This window comes from Triturus cristatus, chromosome 4_1, assembly GCF_964204655.1.
Source record: "Triturus cristatus chromosome 4_1, aTriCri1.1, whole genome shotgun sequence".
Classification (NCBI taxonomy): Eukaryota; Metazoa; Chordata; class Amphibia; order Caudata; family Salamandridae; genus Triturus; species Triturus cristatus.
The window spans coordinates 241239467-241265406 of NC_140585.1; the positions used below are offsets into that span (position 1 = coordinate 241239467).

The following is a 25940-nucleotide window of genomic DNA, read 5'->3' on the forward strand; positions in this document are numbered from 1 at the left end:
AAGAAGTGTGGGTGATGGCATACTGAATACTGAATACTGAAATATTTATAGAGCGCACGAATGCCGAGGCGTCTTGGCGCTATAGAGACATTGAGAGCGGTGGAGCGCAGGTGAGAGGGCAGAGAATTCCATAATCTAGAGGCCTGGTGCGAAAAGGACCTGCCACCCCACCGCGCTCTTCTAATTCTAGGATGGCATATCAGATCATGATTGGCTGATCTTAACGTACGCGATGGTACATAGCGAGGAAGAAGTTTGGACAGGTCATCTGATCCTGTGCCATATAAGGATTTGTGTACCAGGCAGAGAGCCTTGAATTGTATTCTGGCTCTAACTGGGAGCCAGTGAAGTTCCCTGATGGCTTTTGACGTTGGATGACGATAGGGCAGGTTGAGCAGAACCCTAGCGGCGGCGTTTTGAATAGCCTGGAGTTTGTTAATTTGTTTTTCCCCTGTGCCCAAGTAGAGTGCATTACAGTAATCTACTCGGGACATTATCAGCGCGCCCATTACAGTCTTTTTTAAAGTTACAGGAATATAGGGTAAAATTTTTCTAAGAATCTTGATGGTGTAAAAGCAAGTTGAGGTGATCTGGTTGATCTGCGCTTTACAAGAGAGATCTTTATCAACCAGGAAACCGAGGTTTCTAACTTTGTCAACCGGATTCGGGCAGGCGCCTGCCTCCTGAGGCCACCATAGGCTGCTCCAGACAGGTGGTTTTTGCCCAAATTCGATTATCTCGGTTTTATCCGCGTTTAGTTTTAGGAAGTTACAGCTCATCCAATTTTTCACATCCAGAAGGCAGTTTTTAAATCGTTCTGCCGTGGCTTCGATGGTCTGGGATACTGACACTACAATTTGAGTGTCGTCGGCGTAGGACACTAATTGTAGGCCATGAGATTGAATAAGGGCAGCTAAAGGAGTGACATATAGGTTAAAAAGGGTGGGCGATAATGCCGAACCCTGAGGGACCCCGCCAGGAAGGGAGAATTCATCAGATCGTAGACTTTCCCAAAATACCTGTTGGATTCTAGAGTCCAAAAAGGAAGTTAGCAGAGCAAGAGCCGTTCCAGTAAATCCTAAAGTTTTTAGTCTGTTTAGTAGGATTGAATGGTTGACGGTATCAAATGCCGCTGTAAGATCTAATAGGATCAGGGCTGTTCTACTGCCCTCGTCCATCTTCATTCGAATGTTTTCTGTGGCCATGATAAGAGCGGTCTCTGTTGAGTGGAAGGGACGAAATCCATGTTGAGAAGGATCTAAGAGCTTATTTTGGTCAACATATTTCATCATTTCTTGATTCACAGCTTTTTCAAGAATTTTAGCTGGCAGGGGCAGGCAGGATATTGGCCGGTAATTCTTAAGTACCGTTGGATCTAATGAATCCTTCTTGAGGATCGGACGAATACATGCTTTTTTCCAGCATTTGGGGAAATCACCAGACGAGATGATGTTATTTAGTAGAGGGGTCAGAACAGCTGCCACCGTCTGTGGAATCAGGTGTAGAATGCGTGGCGGGCATGGATCTAATGGGGATCCTGACTTCATCTGTGCAATTAACTCTGCCACCCGGGTTTCCTCTAGCAGTGGAAAGCAAGGATAAGTGGGTCCTGTCAGATGGACAGTGTCTGTGTGGTTATTGGGTATAGTCAGTGCAGATGAGCTCAGATCATCGTATACTTTCTGCACCTTTTGCTGGAAGAAGGTAGCAATATTGGTAACGAAGTTCTGATCAGGATTAAAAACAGTATCACGGGGGCTTTTGGTCAGATGCGTAACCGTCTTAAATAGCTCTCTGGTGGTATTAGAGGCTGTCTGGATTTTGTTTGTGAAATATACTGACTTGGCCTGAATTATTGCTGACTTGTACTCTTGTAGGGCTTTTGTGTATACGGATTTGTTTAGGATACTATAATCCGAACGCCACAACCGCTCAAGTCGTCGACATTTCATTTGGCACCAGTGGAGTCTTGTGCCCTCTGCTGTGTGGCTGACCGTGCAACTGACTGACGCTGTAATTGACCATCGAACTTCCGTGTTTCGCTCCTCGTAGCACCCCCACTTCCTGGGACGTGACACGGGACGTCAGTCAATCGCAACACTGCACTGCTGCTAGCGCAGAAGAAACCCTGAAAGGAATACGAATCCAGCACCCTAGCGAGACCCAACGATGCTGGCGGTCGGCGGGCATGAAGGGAGCAGGCGTCAGTGCTTGGGGGCCCGAGTGAGTAGGGACGGCCCCTAATAACTAAGGAAACTGGGACGATTAGGGAAAAAGCTCAAGGAAGGGGGGAATGTAAGGCGAACAATTAAGTAAGGGAGGTGCAGGGGCTAAGATCCCTGACAAGCAGTAGCACCCCCCACACTCCCTGGAGCTCACCCCTACCAGTCGGAGCTCACCCCTACCAGCCCTAGCCTTAGCCCTAGCAGGGGGCTAACTTGCATATTAAGGCGCTGTGGCAGACAGGAGGTCTACCATCGGAGCCAACCGGTATTCTGGAAGACTGGAAAATTTAAAAAAGTGGAAAGAAAAGCAAAAGTCCCGAGGCTTTCTGTGAATATCGAAAGTCTTAATGTTAGGTAGGATTTTTCTCAGTATAGGAGTAGTAAAGTTAGGACTCCCAACTTTAGGACTCTTAAATGCCTTCTGTGAATACCGAAAGTCTTAAAGTTAGGATTTTTCTCAGTTTGGGAGTAGTAAAGTTAGGACTCCTAACTTTACTACTCCTAAACTGAGAAAAATCCTAACTTTGTCTGTAAATACCAAAATAAGTAGGTGCCTTCTGTGAATACCAAAATGAGTAAGTGCCTTCTTTGAATACCAAAATGGTAGTAAGTTTAGGATTTTGTCTTAAGTTAGGCCCTAGATCCCTGGTTTACAGAAATACTGTGCTCATATAATATAGTGCCCGCTGACTTCCCCAACTGTATTCCTACTAGTCAAGATGTAACACTAGGAAAGTATTTGGGATCACAGGGGCTATTTAGTTTAAATGGTAGGATGGTAACCGACTGCCCATCCAAATAAACCTTTAGGATAGGCACCCAACACTGCCCCATTGACTATGTGTTTTTCCATGCCTGGAACTTTGCAATAGTAAAAGGGTTCCAGGTAACCCAGAGTAAAGGCAGCAACCATAATGCTCTGTTGCTCTGTACTGTGAATTATAAGGGCCCAATAAGCCACCGTAAATCATTCTTCCCCAACAAATGGAGTACCCTAAACACCTGACAACAAGATTAACAGATGAATATGTAGAGAAACTGGCAAGCTTCCAACAGAAATTAAATATGGAATGCACAAGGGATCAGAAAGTGGCCTGGTTTGAGGAAACCATAGAACATGTTCTACAATGCCTCAGAGTAGTACTAAAAAGTAAGAAAGATGGCCCTATCAATAAGTAATCTATACAAGGAAGTCAATCAATGTGGTTCAATCTGGAATGTAAGAACAAGAAAAGGTTAATAAGGAGAGAAGAGAGAAGCCTAAGGATAAGGTATGACCAGGGTAGTCTGTCTAACATGATTAAATTGAGAAAGGAATATAAAGCACTAGTTAGGAACCAGAAGTGGGTCTTTAAAGAAAAATGTTGGGAAAACCTGCTGTAAACAATCGAATCAAAAATGTAAGAGGGTTTTGGAAGCTGATACAGGAAGCCTCCAGACGGATCCCTGGGGCTTTGAGCTGGGTAGTAGAAGAAGCAGCTTGGGTGGTGTACCTAGGCGAACTGTATGGGACAAGTGAAGTGCCCGCAGTAAGCAAAAAAACTCACTGGGGAGGGGCTGTCATAGATCTAAAAACGTGCTTTACAGTAGAAAAAGTAAAGGATACTATAAGGAAGTTAAACTTAACCCGTGCAGCAGGACCCGACAACGTACCCGCAATCATAATAACGACTTAGTTAAACTGGTGGGCTGAATTCCTATCCCATATGTTCTTAGCCATATTGCCCTCTGGTCATATCCCCAAAAATTAGAGGGGGCAGTAATTATACCAATACATAAGAAGGGTAATAGGAGAGCCCCGAAGAATTACAGATTGATTAATCTGCTAGATGTCGGTGAGAAGGTTTTGGCCAAAATAATCCTGGGCGGATTGAAGGATTGGGTGGAGCAGCGGTCAATCATACTGGTGGAACAAGGAGATTTTAAGGAGGGGCACTCTACGATCGACCACTGCCTCGCCCTATGGGCAGTGGCGCAGAAGTCTATGGAGCTACAAGGAAAGTTTCAGTGCTGCTTTGTAGACTTCCACGTGGCTTTTGACCTGGGTGATAGGAAATGCCTTTGGGAGGCCTTGAGAAAATATGATATCCCAGAAGGTCTCCTAGCTGTAATTCGGGAGCTACATAGGCAGAGCTGGGCCCAGGTTATTAAGGATACGGCGGGGGCTTTGACACAAGAAATAGCGATTAATAATGGCCCAAGACAGGGTTGTGTATTTGCCCTGCTACTTTTCGCCATATTCTTAGCAGATCTGCCAACTATCCTGGCGGTAGATAGAAGTGCTAGTCAAAAAATGAATGGGTAACAATTATCATATTTACTATATGCAGATGACTTAGTAATCCTCGACCAGACAGAGATGGGCCTACAGAGGAAGCTAAATGCATTTAGTGAATATTGTGCAGCAAAACAATTAACTGTATATATGGATAAAACCAAAATCCTGTGTTTTGGGAAGAGAGACCAGTGGTTTAATTGGTACTTGAGCCCAACCAAATTGGAAATTGTGAACGAGTATAAATACCTTGGGGTCTGGTTTCACAAGGCTCTAAAGTGGTACACGCATCTGGAGGCTCAGAATGCCAAAGCCCATACATCTGTGTGTGGGGTGAAAAAATGTAACCGCAGTTATGGGGATATGTCCCACAGACCACTGAAAAAAGGCCTATAATGCTATGATACCCCAGCAACTACATTATGGAGCAGAAGTTCTCTGCTTAAGTGGTAAAAGCAGTTGGGATGTCAAGGAAGGGAACTGCATAAAACCTCTAATGTCGATTGGCAAGACAGTGTCTGACTGTCTCTGTCACTCAACCCACTCTCTTCTTGGTGGTCTTCACACTCACACACCAGGATTTTTACCATGGGGGAACCCCTCTCCCTGTACCTCCCATCTAGAGTCAGAAGAGTGTCCCTCCCACCACTAGGAATATGATCCCCGGTGTCAGTTCCCCAATCTACTTCAGGGAAACTGCACGCCACTGGAGCAACCTCATAAACCTGCACACCCTGGTGTGTGTCAACCCCCTCCCTCAAGTCAGGTGCTACATTTCTGGGTGTGTGTGCTTTTCTTTCAGCACTAGATAACACAAACTTGCTGCCACCATCTGAGCTGGACTCCACCTCCAACTCAGCAAAGCTCACTTCCTGAGCCCCACAGATCTCTTTTTGCTGTCCTGAAACACTCATGGCCTCAATCCTTTTGTGCTCCAACTCAAGCTCCCTCATTTTTAACTTATGAGCCAAAAGCAATTTCATTTCCTCAAGAGCGCGCTTGCTCTCTTCCACTCTCTTTTCGCTTTCCAAGTGCTCCCTCTCCATCTGGCTCTTCCGCTTTAAAACTTCTGGCTCATGTTCTCTGATTCTTTGGTTCTCCTGTAACTCCTCTGGAGAGAGTCACCTACTGGAACGGCTGCTGCCAGCCCTTGAGGCCGGTCTGCCCACTGGCAGATCGTGTGATCCAAATCCATCCCTTCTAGGATTCTCTCCTCAATTCTCAGCATCTGCCTCCTCTGCCTCTTTAGCCTCCCACCAGGCCTTCACGGCTTCCTGCAGCTCCTCGTTCCTGGAGCTGCTTCTCATGGTGCAACCAAAATCTTTGCAAAATTGTTTGAGCTCCTCCTTTTTGTAAGAATATAGATCCTCAATACGAAATTCCAATTCTGCCTTCTCATTTGCTACACTCCCCTTCTGAGACATGACGCTTCCTGGGTGTTACGCAAAAATAGAACCAAAAAGCAAAAAGTTCAGTATGTGGTTGCGTAGTGATCTGCGCTAAACTAGTGATGTTCACCAATTACTGTTTGTTCAAGTGCAAACACAAGTTCAAATCCCCACCGCTGACCACCAATATTTGAACTGGGGGTCTCTAGTTGGCAGAGGTAAGTACCTTTGTCTGAGTAGGGACCCTTTCTTCTAGTCAGGGAAAGGGGGTACAAATTGTTGATAACCTCTGCTCACCCCCTTGGTAGCTTGACACAAGCAGACAGGCTTATCCCCAAGGCAATGTGTAAAGTATTTGCACCAACACTCACAGTATCACAGTGAAACACCACAATTGGACACTACCCCAGTTATTAGAAAAATATTATATCTTTATATAGTTTAGACCAGATCAAAAACATCCAAAAATGCACATACATAAATTACTCCCTCTTTAGAAATGTCTCATGATAGGTTTCTTTAGCCAAAATAAACTGGTAGGGTTCAAAGTCCACTTCAGGAATGCTCGTTGTGCTCACACAGTACCCTTCAGTAATAATGAACCTGGTGCTTTGCAAAAAAAACAGTAATGCCGCCTTCTCAGCGCAAGATGTGCGCCGCTGGTTGACTCAGGGGTAAACAATGCGGAAATCACTAACTCCCCCCGTGTCACAAATGCGCGAGTGCGCGCTGAGCCTACCAGTTCAAGACTCAGATCACCCCGTGTCACTAATGCGCGAATGCGCGCTGATGCTGCCAGTTCAAGACTCAGATCACCCTGTGACACAAGTGCGCGAGTTACCTTCGTTAGGGCAGAGGGAAGAGGGCTCGGCAGTCCGCGCGGCCCCTCACAGATGCAGCTTCCTCCGTGCGCGGCTCTCCCGGCTTCCGAGACCATCTTGTTGACGTCAGAGGAGCGTGGAAACCTCGTTGCTAGGAGACGCCCCGTGCCTCCTCCAGTCCCTGCGCAGCTCTGCCCGGTCGAGCCCCTCGGTTGCTAGGGGACGCCCAGCGCTGCAGCCAATCCCAGGGCGGCGGTTCCCTGACGTCAGCAACGAGGGGAAGCAGTGTTTACGAGACTCCCGGGCCGCTGGCGGTGACTCCTGATACAGCGATCTCATGCCTCTCGGGCGGCGGCGGTGAACGTAGCTGGCACAAAGCAGAAACGCCAGAGGGCGGGGGCCGCTTCAGAGCTCCCGGTCTGGCAGCGGCAAACCTTGTCACGACACCTCAGGCAAGACGGAGGTTGGCGAGGACAAATTGCTGGTCCTCTGATAGTCACACTGAGCACTAGAATTACCCTGCACGTCAGACAGGCGGCACGAAGGACCTCAGCAGTGTTCTGGGGTCACACAGGTCAGCCCACAGTCAGCAGGGACAGCGGAGCACGATATAGGGTGAGTTTGAGGGGAGTCCTTAGGTTAACTTTTATGTTCCTGAGTTAAAACAGGAGGCCAGCTCAGCTCAGGCCCTTGGAGACGTAGTAGGACACAGCACACCGCAAAGTCCTTTCTGAAAGCAGGAGAGGAACAAAGCACACAGCAAAGTTCCTCAGATCTCTTCCTTAGTAGTCACAGCAAACTGCAAGTCAGCCCCAGATCACACAGCAAGGGCAGTCCTTTACCTCAGTCTCTTCAGCTGATCTTCTTTGGCGGAGAGTCCTCTTGATTGCAGAAGTAGTCCCATTTGTGGTGTTTCACTGTGTTACTGTGAGTGTTGGTGCAAATACTTTACACATTGCCTTGGGGATAAGCCTGTCTGCTCGTGCCAAGCTACCAAGGCGGTGAGCAGGGGTTATCAACAGTGTCTACCCCCTTACCCTGACTAGAAGCAAGGGTCCCTATTCGGACAAAGGTACTTACCTCTGCCAACTAGAGACCCCCAGTTCTAACAGCTGGGCTCATCTATGATCCAGGCAATTAGGCTAGAGTTAGGCATGACTTCATGGAATGTACAGGTGCAAGTGGCCCTATTACGAGTCTGGAAAAGACTGGGGACAGGAGAAGCCACAAAAGCGTCACAATGATATAAGAATGAGATTCAGCATAGTGACCTTAAATGGGCCAAAGAAGTCAGAAAGAAACTGTATACGGTCTGTGAGAATATAAACGTGAGAAGTGATCAGCAGACTCTACAAACAGAAGTAACAAAGAGTGAACTCAGAACTCTAGGGAAGGAAATGTCTAGGATGGAAGACATGGAGGGTTTGGAAAAGATAGAATCTGTGAAATTTATGATAAATAGCTGGGTGAAAGAAATCTGGTACCCCTATCTGGATTTATTGCCTAATCAATGACTTAGATCAGAAGTACTTAGGTTGGGAATTAGCATTAATCCTGCAATGACTAATGGTAGAATAAAAACAGGATTGATGCGATCTGATGGTAAATGTTAATGCAGGTTGACACAAAATGTGATAATATACATATCCTAATAGACTGCCTAAAATTGTTAGCTCTGCAGAAACAGTTTTTACGCCCTATCTTTTTAAAATATGGTACTGGTTTGCATGCACAAGCTATTGAACTTCTTACAGATATGCCATACCTTGAAATTTCAATAGCCATTGTGAAGTATATGAAGGCTGTAAACATATTTTTTATGGGAAGGGAAATGGTTGGCTGTAAGTTAGGATAGAAGCTATGATGGTTAAGGATTTTAGATAACTTTTACTTGATATATACCTTTTAAAAAATTTTTAGAATAAGAATTTTATCGTTCTTTAAACTATTTTTATATATAGGCGTGTTTATGACCTATGTGTGTGGAGTACTGAGTAATTTTGAAAGGACGCATATGGAAACGGGACTACTATAATGGCATTGGTTGATAAATTTGTAATGATTTTAGAATATTTACATAAAATGTTATGTTTTTATGTTGTTTAAAGACCTACGGTCTAAATAAACCTTACTTTTGACTGCCTGACTGGAGCCTTGTGCTCTCCAAGATAAGTGGACTGGTCCATATGAGGTGGTGGAGCGCAAGAGTGAGGTGACCTACTTGATTGAGTTGCAGACTCCTAGGAATCCTTTGAGGGTGCTGCATGTGAACCGCCTCAAACCACACTTTGATAGGTCTGAAGTGACGATGCTCCTTGCTACAGCAGATGATGGAATGGAGGAGGAGAGTGAGCCTCTTCCTGACCTCCTGTCACCGAAGGAACATAATGGGTTAGTGGATGGGGTAAACCTCTCGCCTACCCTTACCCCAGAGCAGCACAGGGGCTGTTGCCAGGTGCTGGGACAGTTCGCCTCCCTGTTCTCCCTGACTCCAGGAAACACCGTTTGGTGTGTCCATGATGAGGACACCGGGGACAGTCTACCTGTGAAGCAAATATTTTGCAGGGTAGCTGACAAAGTCAGGGCTATCATTAAGGAAGACGTTTCCAAGATGCTGGCGTTAGGGGTGATAGAGCCCTCAATCAGCCCTTGGGCTAGCCCAGTGGTCTTAGTGGCAAAAGCTGCTGCACCCTGTACCACTCCAGAACTCCAGTTCTGTGTGGACTACCGTTGGCTCAATGCAGTCACCAAGACTGATACACACCCCATCCCCAGAGCTTATGAGCTTGTTGATCGGTTGGGAGCTGGCCGGTACCTCAGTACATTTGATTTAACGTCTGGGTACTGGCAGATTGCCTTAACAGATGGGGCAAAAGAGAGGTCCGCGTTCTCAACGCCAGAGGGGCACTACCAGTTCTGGGTTATGCCCTTTGGGTTGAAGAACTCCCCTGCCACGTTCCAGAGACTGGTCAACTGGGTACAGTCCGGGCTGGAGGAATTCAGCGCCCTTTACCTGGCTGACATTGCTGTGTTCAGCTCCAGTTGGGAGGAACATTTGCAACACCTCTGCGAAGTGTTGAAGGCTCTGCAACAGGCAGGCCTCACTATCAAGGCCAATAAGTGCCAGATGGGGCAGGGGTCTGTGGTGTACTTAGAGCACCAGGGGGGGAGCGGCCAGGTGGCGCCCCTACAAGCAAAGATTGACACCTTTCTGACTTGGGTGCCACCCAAGACCCAGACAAAGGTGAGAGCCTTTTTAGGTCTCGCCAGGTACTACAGACGGTTTGTCAAGGGGTATGGCACCATTGTTGCCCGCTTGACAGAGCGGACTTCAAGGAAGTAACCCAGGAAGGTGATCTGGACTGATGCCTACCAGACCACTTTTGATGCCCTGAGATCTGCCATGTGCACGGCGCCCGTGCTTAAGGCACCTGACTTCTCCAAAGTATTTATTGTGCAGACAGATGCTTTCGAGCATGGTGTGGGAGCAGTACTTTCACAATTGAATGGCGAGGGCTTGGACCAACCTGTAGCTTTCATCAGGAGAAGGCTACTTTCTAGGGAAAAGAGGTGGAGTGCAATTGAAAGGGAAGCTTTTGCTGTGGTCTGGGTGCTGAAGAAGCTAAGGTCCTACTTGTTTGGGACTCATTTCTGGGTTCAGATAGACCACAGGCCCCTCAGATGGTTGATGCAGATGAGGGGTGAAAATACAAAACTGTTGAGGTGGTCCATCTCTCTACAGGGAATGGACTTTACGGTGAAACACCGCCCTGGTACAGAACACGCCAATGCTGAGGGTCTGTCCAGGTTCCTCTGCTTTAGTTATGAGAACTCCCAAGAGGGTGGGTAGTTCTCCCCACTTTTCAGCTGGAGGGGACACGTGTTAGACCTGGTTTTCTCAAAATGTTTGCCTTTTTTACCTCCTGTGTTTTTGATGCTGTGCTGGATTTCATTTTTGCTGGCTTAGATGCTTTGGGCACTTTGCCACTGCTGATCAGTGTCAAAGTGCAAGTGCTCCCTGTGCAAATTGTTATTATGATTGGTTCTCCCTGATTGGCATATTTGATTTACCAGTAGGTCCCTAGTAAAGTGCACTAAGTGTGACAGCGCTGGTAAATCAAATGCTACTATTGGGCCTGCAGCACTGATTGAGCCACGCACATGAGTAGACCTGTAAAGATGTCTCAGGCCTGCCACTGAAGTGCCTGTGCACAGTTTGTTAACTGCCATGTTGACTTGGCAAGTGCACACACTTGCCAGGCACTAACCTTCCCTTTTCTTAGATATAGTACACCCCTATGGAAGGCCCAAGGTACCTCCTGGGCAGGATGCAGTGTATGTGAAAGGTAGGACATGTACTGATGTGTGTAACATGTACTAATAGTGAAATACTGCCAATTTCGTTTTTCAATATTGAAAGGCTATCTTGTCCGATAGGACAGAATGGGGAACGCTTTGTAACATTTTACGAGCATATCTTTCCATAGTGATAAGATAGGAAAATGTAGTTTGGTATCTCTGAACTCAGGATTAAATAACCCATCTTTTAATAAAGATAGTTTTTAAATTACCACTTTTAGAAAGTGGCTATTTTCTTGTTCAACCATTCTTTTTGCATCTGCCTGTTTGTGTATTGACTGTCTGGTTTCAGTGCGACAGAGACAGAGGATGTGCATTCCCTGTAGAGGTGTGCCTGGCCCCTCCTGGATGACTCAGCCTTAAGCTGACTAGACCCTGGCTGCATATAGAGTGGTGGGAGGAGATTTAACTTACACCTGAATGGAGCCTGTCTCCCTTGCACAATGCTGTCTCCACCTCCTGTAGTCATGCTGTCCCAGGGAAGGCAGAAGTGATTTGAACTAGGCTCAGAGCCCCCAGCACTAAGAGAACAAAGACATTATGGGGTATCAGCATCAGACCCAAAACCCAGAGTAGTAGATCATTCCTGGAATTCAAGAGGAACCTTTGCCAAGGAGAACAGCTGGAGAGATTGAGTAGAAGTACTGCCCCTTTCCTGTGTGCTGTGTGGGGTTGGACTACAGTTGCTGTTACTGGCAAGGAAACGAGAAGGACTTTGCTGTGTGCTGTGTGCCCTGCTTGAAGGAAATCTCCAAGGGCCTGTGTGTGCTGGCCTCCTGTTCTGAAGTCTCAGGGACATAAAGACTTCACCCCCAGCTTCCCTGAACTCTGCTGCTGTGAATTCTGACCTGCTAAAAGATGCCTGTGCCAGTTTGGGCCTCTGGTGGTTGTGGTCTGGTACCCGCGGCAGGCAAGGGCCCAAAACGTATTGAGGAGACATCAAAATTGCCTTTCAGAAAACGTTTTGGCCCTTGCCTGTCGCGTTTACTTTGGCCTCCCACACGAGTGAGGTACCATTTTTATCGGGAGACCTGGGGGAACGCTGGGTGGTAGAAATTTGTGTCAGCCCGGTGATCCCACAACTTTCCCACACAAAAATACGTGGAAAAAGTGAGTTTTTTCAGCTAAATTTGAGGTTTGCAGGGGATTCTGGGTAAGAAAATGTTGGGGGATCCATGCAAGCCATACCTCCCTGGAATCTCCTGGGTGTTTAGTTTTTAGAAATGTGTGAGTTTGGTAGGTTTCCCTAGCTGGACGCCGAGCACGGGGCTAAAAACCCAGGTTACCCCCCTTGCAAAACCAGGTTGTTTTGTGATCGGCAATTTTGATGTCTCCTCAATATGTTTTGGGCCCTTGCCTGTTGCGGGTACTTGGGCCTCCCACACGAGTGAGGCACCATTTTTATTGGGAGACCTGGGGGAATGCTGGGTGGCAGTAAATTCATGTCAACCCGGTGATCCCACAACTTTCCCACACAAAAATACGTGGAAAAAGTGAGTTTTTTCAGCTAAATTTGAGGTTTGCAGGGGATTCTGGGTAAGAAAATGTTGGGGGATCCATGCAAGCCATACCTCCCTGGAATCTCCTGGGTGTTTAGTTTTTAGAAATGTGTGAGTTTGGTAGGTTTCCCTAGCTGGCCGCCGAGCACAGAGCCAAAAACCCAGGTCACCCCCTCTTGCGAAACAGGCTTGTTTTGTGATTGGCAATTTTGATGTCTCCTCAATACGTTTGGGACCCTTGCCTGTCTCAGGTACTTGGGCCTCCCACATGAGTGAGGCACCATTTTTATCGGGAAACCTAGGGGGACGCTGGGTGAAGTAAATTCATGTCAACCCGGTGATCCCACAACTTTCCCATACAAAATGTGTGGAAAAAGTGATTTTTTAAGCTAAATTTTAGGTTCGCAGGAGATTCTGGGTAAGAAAACTTTGGGGGATCCACGCAAGCCATACCTCCCTGGAATCCCCCAGGTGTCTAGTTTTCAGAAATATGTGGGTTTGGTAGGTTTCCCTAGCTGGCCACCATCACCGGGCCAAAAACCCAGGTGACCTCCCTTGCAAAACCAGGTTGTTTTGTGATCTGCAATTTTGATGTATCCACAATAAGTTTTGGGCCCTTGCCTGTTGCGGGTACTTGGGCCTCCCACACGAGTGAGGCACCATTTTTATTGGGAGACCTGCGGAAATGCTGGGTGGTAGGAAATATGTGTCAGCCCAGTGATCCCACAACTTTCCCACACAAAAATGTGTAGAAAAGGTGATTTTTTTCAGCTAAATTTGAGGTTTGCAGGGGATGCTGGGTAAGAAAACATTGGGGGAGCCACGCAATCTATACCTCCCTGGAAGCCCCTGGGTGACTAGTTTTCAGAAATGTGTGGGTTTGGTAGGTTTCCCTAGCTGGCCGCCGAGCACGGGGCCAAAAACCCAGGTGACCCTACTTGCAAAACCAGGTTGTTTTGTGATAGGCAATTTTGATGTTTCCTCAATACGTTTTGGGGCCTTGCCTGTCACGGGTTCTTGGGCCTCCCACACAAGTGACGCACCATTTTTATCGGGAGACCTGGGGGAACGCTGGGTGGTAGGAAATTTGTGTCAGCCCGGTGATCCCACAAATTTCCCACACAAAAATGTGGGGAAAAAGTGATTTTTTCAGCTACATTTAAGGTTTGCATGGGGAGGTTGCGTAAAAAAAAACCCTTGTCTACTACTAAAAAATGTGAAGGTTTGCCTAGGTGACAACTGAGCTAGGACATTAAGTCCCCTGCTACTCATATTGACAAAAAATAGTCTTACAAACAGCCATTAAACTGCCACAAGTATAACTCTAACACTGATTTGATAAAGTTAATCCACTAATTCCACTGGTTGGTTTTAGCACCTCCAGAAACGCTGGCTTCAAAGCACAAATTCTTATCAAAGTATATCAATATTGAAGGTAAGCCTTCTGAAGGGGAGCCATAAAGCCACATCAAGCCACCAATCACTTTATGGTCCATTCACACGCAATTCACGCACCACACACAAGACTTCCATACCGCCAGCCACAGGCCCAAACAACGAGATCACTTGCACTCACATAAACATACCGCCGCCATGCAAGGGCCCATCACATTCATATGCCACATGACATAATGAGTTTGACTACATTTTACCACCTGTAAAGTCTCCCCTCCTTCCTCCTAAACATTACCAAATGCATGCCGAGTGAACCTTTACTAATGGCTCCCATGACAGCCACATGAGGCTCAGGAAGACATGTCTTTCATGTGCCTTTAGCACACTCACTATGCTCAATCCAACTCCTTCCAGTTTGTGGATGCAAGTTGGGGAGGGCCCGAGTATGCCGCAAAGTCATTCCTCGAGCTGAGCAAGCATATCTACCTTTGAAACTAAGGCAAACATGCTGGAAATTTTCAAAAGCTTTCTAAAGATAACATCACAAACTATGAAGAACAGATGAATGTGAAACACGGGTAGTCTGTGACAACATGGCATATGTCCAATCCACCGTTATGTGCAGTGACTGTAATGCACTTATCATACAGCAAACTGACCATCTACTAAGTTCTAATGGAGGATGAACATGGCAAGCAGCATTGACCCATAAATACGACAGTAAATTCAGTGTGAGTGTGGCAGCACTGGATTTGAATCCATGGGTGAAGATGAAGTCATGACGTGTATCTATACTACCTTTACTAGCTGCCTTCTACCCATGCCATATTCCTCGGAAAGCGCACCTACCGTAAGCTGCTCTAACCCATCCTGACTAATCCTGTCCAATTGTCAAGAGACCCAATACCAATGCCTTCCATCTCTAGCTATTTGAACCTTGAGTAAACATTTCTGTCACGTGCTATCAATGCTCTCACTGTGCTCAATCCAACTCCTTCCCATTTATGGATGCAAGTCGGGGTGTGCCCGAGTATGCCCCAAAGTCATTCCTCGAGCTGAGCAAGCATATCTACCTTTGAAACTAAGGCAAACATGCTGGAAATTTTCAAAAGCTTTCTAAAAAGGACATCATAAACTATGAAGAACGGTTGAATGTGAAACATGGGGTACTCCATGACAACGTGCCATATGTTCTGTCCACCAGTGCAGCGTGGGGACTATAATGCACTTGTCAATTGGCAAACAGAACTACCACGTTCTGAAAGCAGATAAAGGTGTTAAGAAGTCCATGATTTCCTGAAGTAGAGGAACAAATATTCTGCACCTGCTTGCGTAGTGAAGAAGTGGCCCACAGACAGTAGGTCTACATTCACATCAATTGAAAAGCTTACCTATTGGCAGCTCCACCTCAGTCAATTTCCCAGTATTTTGCTTACAACATAAAGCAAGTAGGAAAACAGAAGGCAGGCTTACTTGGGCACTGGGGACAGTAAACACGAGTCTCATACCTCTTTCCCTGCATCGAGCACACTTTACGACGACATGGTCGCTCCTTTTTGGGTATTGCAGGAATTTCATCCGCAAAGTGTTGCTCCTGCAGCCTTGGCACGTCCTCCAGAACACATGAAGTGGAGGCTGCTGCTTCTGTAGCAGTGAGACTTTCAATCACAGACAACTAAAAGTCAAGGAAAGACATGAGTCTTCCTGTGGTGGTCTGACGATAAACAACATACGCATTGGATGTTGCCATCTGGATCTGGTGAGTAAACAGTTTCTTATACCAAGTGCGAGTTTTACAACTCGCATTGTATGGCTGAAGAACCTGGTTATTCTTGTCCACTCCACCCATGTACTTGTAATCAAGTAAACAGGTGGGCTTGTGGACTTCGGCCATCTGACCCCAAACCATGACAGGGGAAGTGCTCTCAGCATAAATTGTAGTGAACACGTACACGTCACACCTATCTGAGAACTTGACTGCGAGCAGTTCATTTGAATGCAACGCAGTGCTCTGGGATTTCTGGAGCTTCTTGCAAACAAACTCCTGAGGGAATCCTTTGCGGCGACAACGAATTGTCCCGCAAGCCACGATGCCAGCTTTGTAGAGCTCACTGAACAGCTCTACTACTGTATTGAAATTGTCCACATAAAGGTTATCACCTTTGTGAAGAAGTGGCTGGACAAGCTCCCATACTATCTTTCCTGTGATCCCTAGCGTGAGAGGGCAACCTACAGGGTTAAGAGTTGTGTCCTTCCCTGTATACACTCTCAAGCTGTACGCATAGCCAGTCGAGCTCTCACACAGCATGTACAGTTTGATGTCGTAGCGAGCGCATTTGCTCGGAATGTACTGCCTAAACAGCAGCCGACCCTTTATACAAGATCAAGGACTCATCAATGGCTATATTCTTTCCATGAGTATAAACCTCTGGAAACCTGGCAGACAAACGTTCCACGACAGGCCGAATTTTGAACAACCTGTCACGTTCTGGATGGTCTCGGGGCAATGCAGCAGAATTGTCATTGAAATGCAGCATGCGCTGCAATAGCAAAAAAGATCTCTGCTCATGTATGGTGCGAAGATGGGGGTTAACCAAACTGTGCGAGTAGACCAGTAGGATAGCAAGGTTGGTTTATGCACTACCCCCATTTTAAGCGTGAGGCCCAAAAATATATTCAACTCCCCTAAAGAAGTGGGAGTCCATTGCGCACCCTAGAATGAGGCCCAAGAGTGCCTCCATGGTCCTGCAGAAATTGTTCAGCACACAAATTTGTTAGCTGCACAATTTCGTCAAGGAAGTCAACATCCAAAAAGAGATGGACGCAGTCAATTGGCAAAAAAATTGCTGTATTAACCTTACATCCAACGTCACCAGTGAAAGGTGGAATTTGGGGCTGAACTAAATTGGGAGGCTGCCAAGACAGCACTCCGTCTGTGATTGCGGCTGCACGTGCCTGCGCTCTGGGTTGCTCTAACCTGCTACTGGTGTCCTGCTGCACAGACTGTGCTGGCAAAGGGACAGCACAAATGACATTGTCTCCTTCAGAATCACTGAAAAATCACTCCCAGATTCAGCTCCATTGTCCTCTCCCTCAGATGCTGTCTCATTATCTGCTGTCTTAGTCTCTGAGCCTGCTTCAGAGCTGGACTCCAGAACCAGACTTGGGGCCTGGGCAGCATTCATCCAACGATATGCCATCTCTGCTAGTGCCTCAAACTATCCTTTTAAAACACCATCCTACGTAGAAGGCAGATAGGTTGTTGGTTTCAAAGTGTAGGTGGGTGTGTGCGTGAATCAATTGTTTAACAGTCAATAATGACAAAGTCACCTTACCTTTCCTTTGCGAAATCCGTACCCTCTCCAAAAAGACTAAGAAAGAGAGAAAAAAGACACAGTATTACTCTACCTTGCCACATACCCCTCATCGCAGCCTTTTAGCGCTGGTGGAAGCCAGTGCGACCATCATTTTTGCACCAAGATGCCTACGGTGAATGTGTGCTTTACAATTGCACACTATGACCTCTTTTGAGTCCTTCACTACCATCCTTGAAAATGTGCCCCTCATCTCTCCATAGCCCCTCTCTAACATACATTTCATCTGTTTCAAAGTGTTTCTACTGCGTGGGTTTACTAATCCACTTAGCTATCCACATAATGCAGATCTGTTCTTTCCAGCATGCCCTTTATTGCATCAAAACTGCCACTAGACAAAAGTCAGATATCTCTATCTAGCAGGAATTTTGTTTGTACTCTGCAGCAGTACCACACTTTACTGCCTTTCATGTAACTTCAAAGCTCCGTTTCCTTGTTTCCCAAAAAAGAAAAACAGCGCTCGCAGGGTAAGTTGCTAGAGTTTATTGGCAACACAACAAAGCTTGGATAAATATTACGGGCGCACCCCCCGCGTTTGTAAAGCACCCGTCTGCGACTGCCCCGTTTACGGTGCATATATATATATATATATTCACTTAAAAAACCATAGGTTTCACACATGTTATAGTTAGGTGGATATTTCACTCGTAAAAAACCAATGAAAGTCCCCTCATTTCACTCATGACATGGTCAGTGGCATCACTCTTGACATCACTGATGACATCATCCTTGTGATAGAGTGGCGGTCGCGCGAGTTATAGTTATCTGAAGTAACTATAACGGGGGAATTTCATTGGTTTTTTACGAGTGAAATATCCACCTAACTATAAAATGTGTGAAACCTATGGTTTTTTCAGTGAATTTGTATGGTTTTTGAAATGCTAAGTTATGTATGTATTTTTTTATATACATTTATTTTTCAATAAACTACGTATCAATTATTTTTTTAATGGTTTTTCACCGTGCGCGCACGGTGCATGCACGGCGCACCCCCGCGATTTTTTAAAATTATTTTTTAAATGTTTTTTTCTGCCTTCGGGGTCCTTCAGGGACCCCCTGACAAAGGCTAGGGGGTCAGGAACTCTCTACCCTGCCCCCTTTTCACGTTCGCCACCTTCCTTTTCCACTCTCGCACTGAAAACAAACAAAATGGCGGCCGACACTTCCTGATTTCGACCGATTCGAACGTTGACTGACATGTAACAACCAATCAGAATTACCACGGTGCGCGGCTATAGATATGTATGTGCTTTTAAATGCAATTTTCTCTGGAAATACTGCACAGATTGACTCCATATATGCAAAAGGCACTTCCCTGACCTGAGGACTACCTCTCTGCCAAATTTCAAGTAATTCTGTTCAGCCGTTCGAGCTGTACCTTCGACTAAAGGTCCTATGGGAAAATGCATGGGGAAAACGCGTTTTGGGACCCCCCTTTTTTCTCGGCCCCCGCTTGACGAATCCCCCCGAGACTTTCCGGGTAGGAGCTGAGCGGAGCGCCCCATTAGTTTTTAAAATTTCGCGAAGATTCGTCAACCAGCGCCAAAGTTATTCAAAATAGAATTTTAGATTTCCTATGGAATCACGGTCCTAACTATAACTATCTACTGGCGACCGCCAGTAGATAATATACACTCACACACACACATATATATACATTTTATCTCTACATATATTTATATGTATCTATATACATATATTACCTACTGGCGGTCGCCAGTAGGTAGTTATAGTTAGGACCACGTTTCCATAGGAAATCCGCAACATTCTATTTTGAATAACTTTGGCGCCGGTCGACGAATCCTCGCAAATTTTTCAAAATAGGTGGGGCGCTACGCTCCGCTCCTACCCTGAAAGTCTCGGGGGGATTCGTCAAGCGGGGGCTGAGATAAAAGTGGGGTCCCAAAACGCGTTTTTCCCATGCATTTTTCCATAGGACCTTTAGACAGGGCTGCAGCCCGAACGGCTGAACAGAATTACTCGAAATTTGGCAGAGAGGTAGTCCTCAGGTCAAGGAAGTGCCTTTTGTAGGTTTGGTGTAAATCTGTTCAGTAGATTCTGAGAAAATAGCCTTTAAATCAATATATATATCTGAGCCAGCTTACGGTGCGCTTACGGTACGCTTACCGTACGCGTACGGTGGCGTGCGCGAGCGCGATTCTGATTGGCTCTTAGATCTTAGTAAACATTCGAATCGGCCGAAACCAGGAAGCGGCGGCCGCCATTTTCTCTCTCGCACTGAGAGTGATTTCTAAAATATAAAGCCCAAAAACATGTAAAGGGGCTGTTTAGACAGCTCCCACACACATAGCCATGTTGAGGTAGTCCCCAAAGATCCCCCAAGGCCAAAAACGGAATTTTTATTTTTTCGGTAATTTCGCCGATTACGCTTACCGTAGGCAACTATAACTCACGCGACCGCAATCTTCTGCTGATGACATATGTGTCTTTATGAAAAAAAAAAAATTGTAATATATGTATAGCTAAAAATGTATGGAAGAAGACATGGGCAAATAAGTGTCTAAATACAGTATTAGCATCAGCAGAGGATTGCGGTCGCGTGAGTTATAGTTGCCTGCACTAACTATAACTGGGGAATTTCATTGTTTTTTTATCAGTAAAATTTCTGCTAACTATAACATGTGTGAAACCTATGGTTTTTTCAGTGAATATATATATATATATATATATATATATATATATCCATTCCAAACTTCTGACACAAGGAGAGCCTCATCCTCTCGGGTCGGGGCCTGTTAAAGGTGAGTCAGACACCTCTAGTATTCCGCAGGACACACGTATCACTCCGCAACGTGAGACAGGCCACACCAACTGTGCTTGTTTCATTCATTTATTCGAGGCAAGGTAGGCATGACGCGTTTCAACTCCAACGAGTTTTAATCATATGCAGGCATTTCAACGGTGGGATCGCCAGCTTTTAAAATACGTAACTTAAGACATTGAAGACGGACTTATGCTTTCAAGTCGGATTAAAGCAGCAGTTAGTGTTAAAATTCGACAACTTTCATTTACTCTGGGATGAAAAGTACACATTTTTCCGTTGTTTAGATTCAGGTTAAATGCCTCGAAAATCAAGTATTTTCGTAATCACTGTTATTCATCTCTGCAAAATTCGTTTTAAATTACTTAATGTAGTCACTCCTCCTACAATGTCCACAATGCACTTTTGCTGCTGCTTTTCACCAACTCGGTTATTCAATGCAGATTTTGGCAGAACTTAGACTTGCTTTATATGTGCAACCCTGTATGCATAGCGCCTTTAAAGGAATAGTTCCATGTTCTTGCCATATCAGAAGGGCACATTATTCACAGCCAGTCAATTCCGCAACCACCGATTTTTTTCCCTCCTCCTTTCGGATTTGTCAATTGCCTTCAAAAATGATACTTTCTAGCACAAAGTGCCCAGGGAAAATCCTGTCGCAAACCCTGGCTGATATAATGTTCATCTCCCAAGTCGGGGCGGGCCTTTTACGGGGCCCTTCCATCCATCCTTCATTGACGCTCAGTACTTCCAGCCGGCGGGCTCTCCATTCTGAATTCGATCCATTCCAAACTTCTGACACAAGGAGAGCCTCATCCTCTCGGGTCGGGGCCTGTTAAAGGTGTGTCAGACACCTCTAGTATTCTGCAGGACACACGTATCACTCCGCAACGTGAGACAGGCCACACCAACTGTGCTTGTTTCATTCATTTATTCGAGGCAAGGTAGGCATGACGCGTTTCAACTCCAACGAGTTTTAATCATATGCAGGCATTTCAACGGTGGGATCGCCAGCTTTTAAAATACGTAACTTAAGACATTGAAGACGGACTTATGCTTTCAAGTCGGATTAAAGCAGCAGTTAGTGTTAAAATTCGACAACTTTCATTTACTCAGGGATGAAAAGTACACATTTTTCCGTTGTTTAGATTCAGGTTAAATGCCTCGAAAACCAAGTATTTTCGTAATCACTGTTATTCATCTCTGCAAAATTCGTTTTAAATTACTTAATGTAGTCACTCCTCCTACAATGTCCACAATGCACTTTTTCTGCTGCTTTTCACCAACTCGGTTATTCAATGCAGATTTTGGCAGAACTTAGACTTGCTTTATATGTGCAACCCTGTATGCATAGCGCCTTTTAAGGAATAGTTCCATGTTCTGGCCATATCAGAAGGGCACATTATTCACAGCCAGTCAATTCCGCAACCACCGATTTTTTTCCCTCCTCCTTTCGGATTTGTCAATTGCCTTCAAAAATGATACTTTCTAGCACAAAGTGCGCAGGGAAAATCCTGTCGCAAACCCTGGCTGATATAATGTTCATCTCCCAAGTCGGGGCGGGCCTTTTACGGGGCCCTTCCATCCATCCTTCGTTGACGCTCAGTACTTCCAGCCGGCGGGCTCTCCATTCTGTATATATATATATATATGTTAGTTTTTCCAATTAAAAACTCTCAAACTAATATTAACAGCAAAGGCAAGTATGAAAACATATATGAACATACAAATTCTAACAATCAAATAAACTGATATAATAAATATAGAAAATGTTACGTTTTAAAAATTTCTAAAATTAATATAAACCCTAAAAAATAGAAAATATTGTAGAAATATAAACGTACAATATTAACTAGCAAATACTACTAATGCAAACTAACAAATATTACATACATTATTTATTATTACATAATTTGTAAATGAATATTTTACTCTTCACACCACACTATAAAACAGTAAGGTAAGTGTTGAACTTCAGAGAGTTGTACTTATATTCCCAGTCCAATCCAAGCAATAGTATGAAAAGTGTTGGACTCCAGAGAGGTTAGATTTACCATTCTCAGTCTAGTCTCAGTCTAGTCTACGCAACAGTAGGGGAAGTGTTGGACTCTGAAGGGGCTGCATTAATTGCTCCCACTTCAATATACACAACAGTAGGAAAAAAAGGAAGTCCAGAGGGTTTAAATTTACTATTCTCACTCCATAACCACCTCCATAAATAAAACAATATATTATACATAAAAAATAATTATTATATAGCACTAAGAAAAATGTAAGACACGCGCAGGAGGCAAGGGTCCATCCATGATTAAAGCACGGACGGACTGGCAGAGAGAACTCGAGGTCACACTCAATGATAAAACATGGCAACACTGTTGCGCGAAGACAGGTGACATTTCCCTTAATGGCAGGCACCGACTCATAAACATAATCGTGTTTATTATACTCCTGAGAGATTGCATTGCTATGGCCTTAGGGAGTTAGTAGAATTCCTTCATTGTCATTTCCCTGAGGCAGGTTTATACACACTAAATGGTATTGCCTAGGTGTTATGACTTTCTGGGTGAAGATCTTCCATAAAATGTCGCTCATTAGAAAGTGCGCTCTAGAACCTGCTCGTCTACTGGCATTGCTGGGGCTAGACAAAGAGGTTAGGAAGGAAGTAGGGAAATTAGAGGCCCTCGGCCTTCTCTTAGCTAAGCGTAAAGTAGCCATGCACTGGGCCCGTAGCCCGCTCCCCACACATAAGGAATGGCACAGTGATATGTTATACTGTAATACGCAATCTGATAACGATCTCCTCTCACCACAGAACCCCCCTAAAGATATCTGGTGACCATACAAAATGTACCTGGTCTGTAAGGAAACAGGAGAGGCCGAGGGAGGCAGTGAGGCAACACCAGCGTGAGGGCAAAACTGGTAACAAATTGCCCTAATGTCAGTATTGTATGCTTGAATTGCTGATTTTGGACAAATGTAGTACTACTGTAATCATTTCTGAGTTTAAAAATTGGATATACCTTGACATTACTTGTCTTGCAAAGGGGACTAATAATTGAGACATATTGATTGTATTGCCTGTATCATTTCTTGACTACTGTAGATATGCGACATCAGGCAGCAGCAACTTTCTGTGAATTGTACTTGCTACTTTGAAAACAATTGTAAGAATGCAAATATAATAATAAAGCATCTAAAATACATAATGAAATACAAAATGTAAATAGAATTTACTATCCCACCATAAAAGGAAGAGGAAACACGAAAAAACATTTACCACATAATAAATACAACACATTTTATTTTAAAATGTTACTTAAACAAAAATTAAAACAAAAAATATATTCTACAAACATTACTATTAAAAACACTTATTAAATAAAACAATTAATGTACATATTTCCAATATTAAAAAGAAACAAAAAAAATCGATCAATTAAATATTTATTTCAAATTAATTTAAAAAACTATAATTTCAATACCTTCCTATCATATTCCAGTACAAAACCGCCAACCCACTCATAAAATTCAAGTTACTAACAAATATGCAAACATTTAAATACACTGCAACATTTTTGAAGAAATATATTAATAGAACAATTACAAAATCAAACAATTTATGTAATTAATTATGCATTGCACAATTATTTAATAACTAGTGTTAAAATGAAATTATTTAAACTTTAATTAATTTCCCACCCTACCCTTACAACCAACCAGCCAACAACTTGCTGCTAAAATATAAATTACTAACAAAAATAAAAACATTTATATAGAGCATAAACATTTTTTAAATAAAAATAATCTAACGGTTAAAATATAAAACAATTTAAATGGTTAATAATCAACTATATAATTAATAAACAGTTAAGAGTTCATATAAATTAGCATTAATATAAAATTATAATCAGTTTAAGCAATTTCCCACCTTATTCCCTAACAAAAACTAACAATCCACTACTTCAATAAAAATTATTAAATAAAATTTCAATATTTAAATTTACATTAAAAATAAGAAATGAAAATTAAATGCATACATATATACACATATATGTATGTACATACATATATGTGTATATATATACACATATATATGTATATACACATGTATGCATGTATATATATATATATATATATATATATATATATATATATATATATATATTCACTGAAAAAACCATAGGTTTCACACATGTTATAGTTAGCGGAAATTTTACTGATAAAAAACCAATGAAATTCCCCCGTTATAGTTAGTGCAGGCAACTATAACTCACGCGACCGCAATCCTCTGCTGATGCTAATACTGTATTTAGACACTTATTTGCCCATGTCTTCTTCCATAAATTTTTAGCTATACATATATTACAAATATTTTTTTTTCATAAAGACACATATGTCATCAGCAGAAGATTGCGGTCGCGTGAGTTATAGTTGCCTGCACTAACTATAACGGGGGAATTTCATTGGTTTTTTATCAGTAAAATTTCCGCTAACTATAACATGTGTGAAACCTATGGTTTTTTCAGTGAATATGTATATAGATACATATATATATAGCATTCACTCTGTAGACTTATATATATATATATATATATATTCACTGAAAAAACCATAGGATTCAGGGGCGTTATAGTTAGCTGGACTTTTCACTCGTACAACACCATTGAAATTCCCCCGTTATAGTTAGTTCAGCTAACTATAACTCGCGCGCCTGCAATGCACTGCTCATGACGTCACATATTACATCACTCATGACATGGTCAGTGACATCACTCATGACATCACTGATGACATCTCAAATGACATCAGTGATGACATCACTGATGACATCATCCAGTGAATGTGTGTTTTTCTGAAAATTACATATGTTTTATATATGTATATCTCAAGGTCGATGGAAGAATAAATGGGTATATAAGTGTCTAAATGGATGATTTGTTTTTGAAAAATTGATTGTATAACTGACTGATTAAGTGTATCTTAGTGAATACATGGCTTAGTGAGTAATGTTTAAATATGTAAATATCTGCATCAGTCTCTCACTTTGTGTATAAGTGGCTGCATGGGTTGGTGAGTAGCTACATGAGTGTCTATATAGGTTATTAGTTGTTTTTTTGAGTATCAGTATGAGTGTCTGAGTGTCTGTATGGTTCGGTGGGGGGTATTACGTAGTGCATAGGTGCATGAAAGAGTGACTCACTGTTTGTATGTGTTGAAGACAGCATGTGTGCAGGACTGTATGGGTGGATGAGTGTGTGCATGGGTGTGTTAGTGAGTGAATGGCTGTCTCAATAGTGTCTTTATGAGTAACTACATATGTTTTAAACTAGTATATGTGACTATTGGTGTATATAAGTGAGTATACGTGAGAGTGAGAGATTGAAAGAGTTTCAGTATGAATAAGTATGTGTTTCTATAAGTGATTGATTAAACGACTAAGTATGTGTAAGCTTCTGTAGAAGTAAGTGTGGTGGTGTGTGTATAACTGTATATGCAAGTAAATGGATGTTTGATTCTTCATTAGCATGAGTGACTATGTGTGTGAGTAACTCTATGGATGAATGGCGTTGTGTAACAGGATGTATAGGTGTATGAGTACATATGATGAGTGAGTACATGTATGAGTGACTGTATAGGACTGTTGGTGAATGAGTGGATGTGTATGTGGATCTTAGAATTACTGAATAGGTTGTTGTAACTGATATTGGTATGTCCATTGTTTTAAACATTTTAGTTTCTATTTTTGAATGTGTGTATCAAAGGTTATATTAGGGGGAGAGGAGGTCTGCCACTCTATCACAAGGATGATGTCATCAGTGATG

General features: G+C 43.7%; 1 long non-coding RNA gene across 1 annotated transcript in view; it reads right to left on the reverse strand.

The window, feature by feature from the left end:
* Window positions 1-25940, reverse strand: part of LOC146854189 (uncharacterized) — a 65550-nt gene that overhangs the window by 17337 nt on the left and 22273 nt on the right. Inside the window, exon 2 of the long non-coding RNA XR_014981168.1 lies at window positions 17298-17333. This is a non-coding gene — a long non-coding RNA (uncharacterized LOC146854189). The remainder of the gene's footprint in view (window positions 1-17297; window positions 17334-25940) is intronic.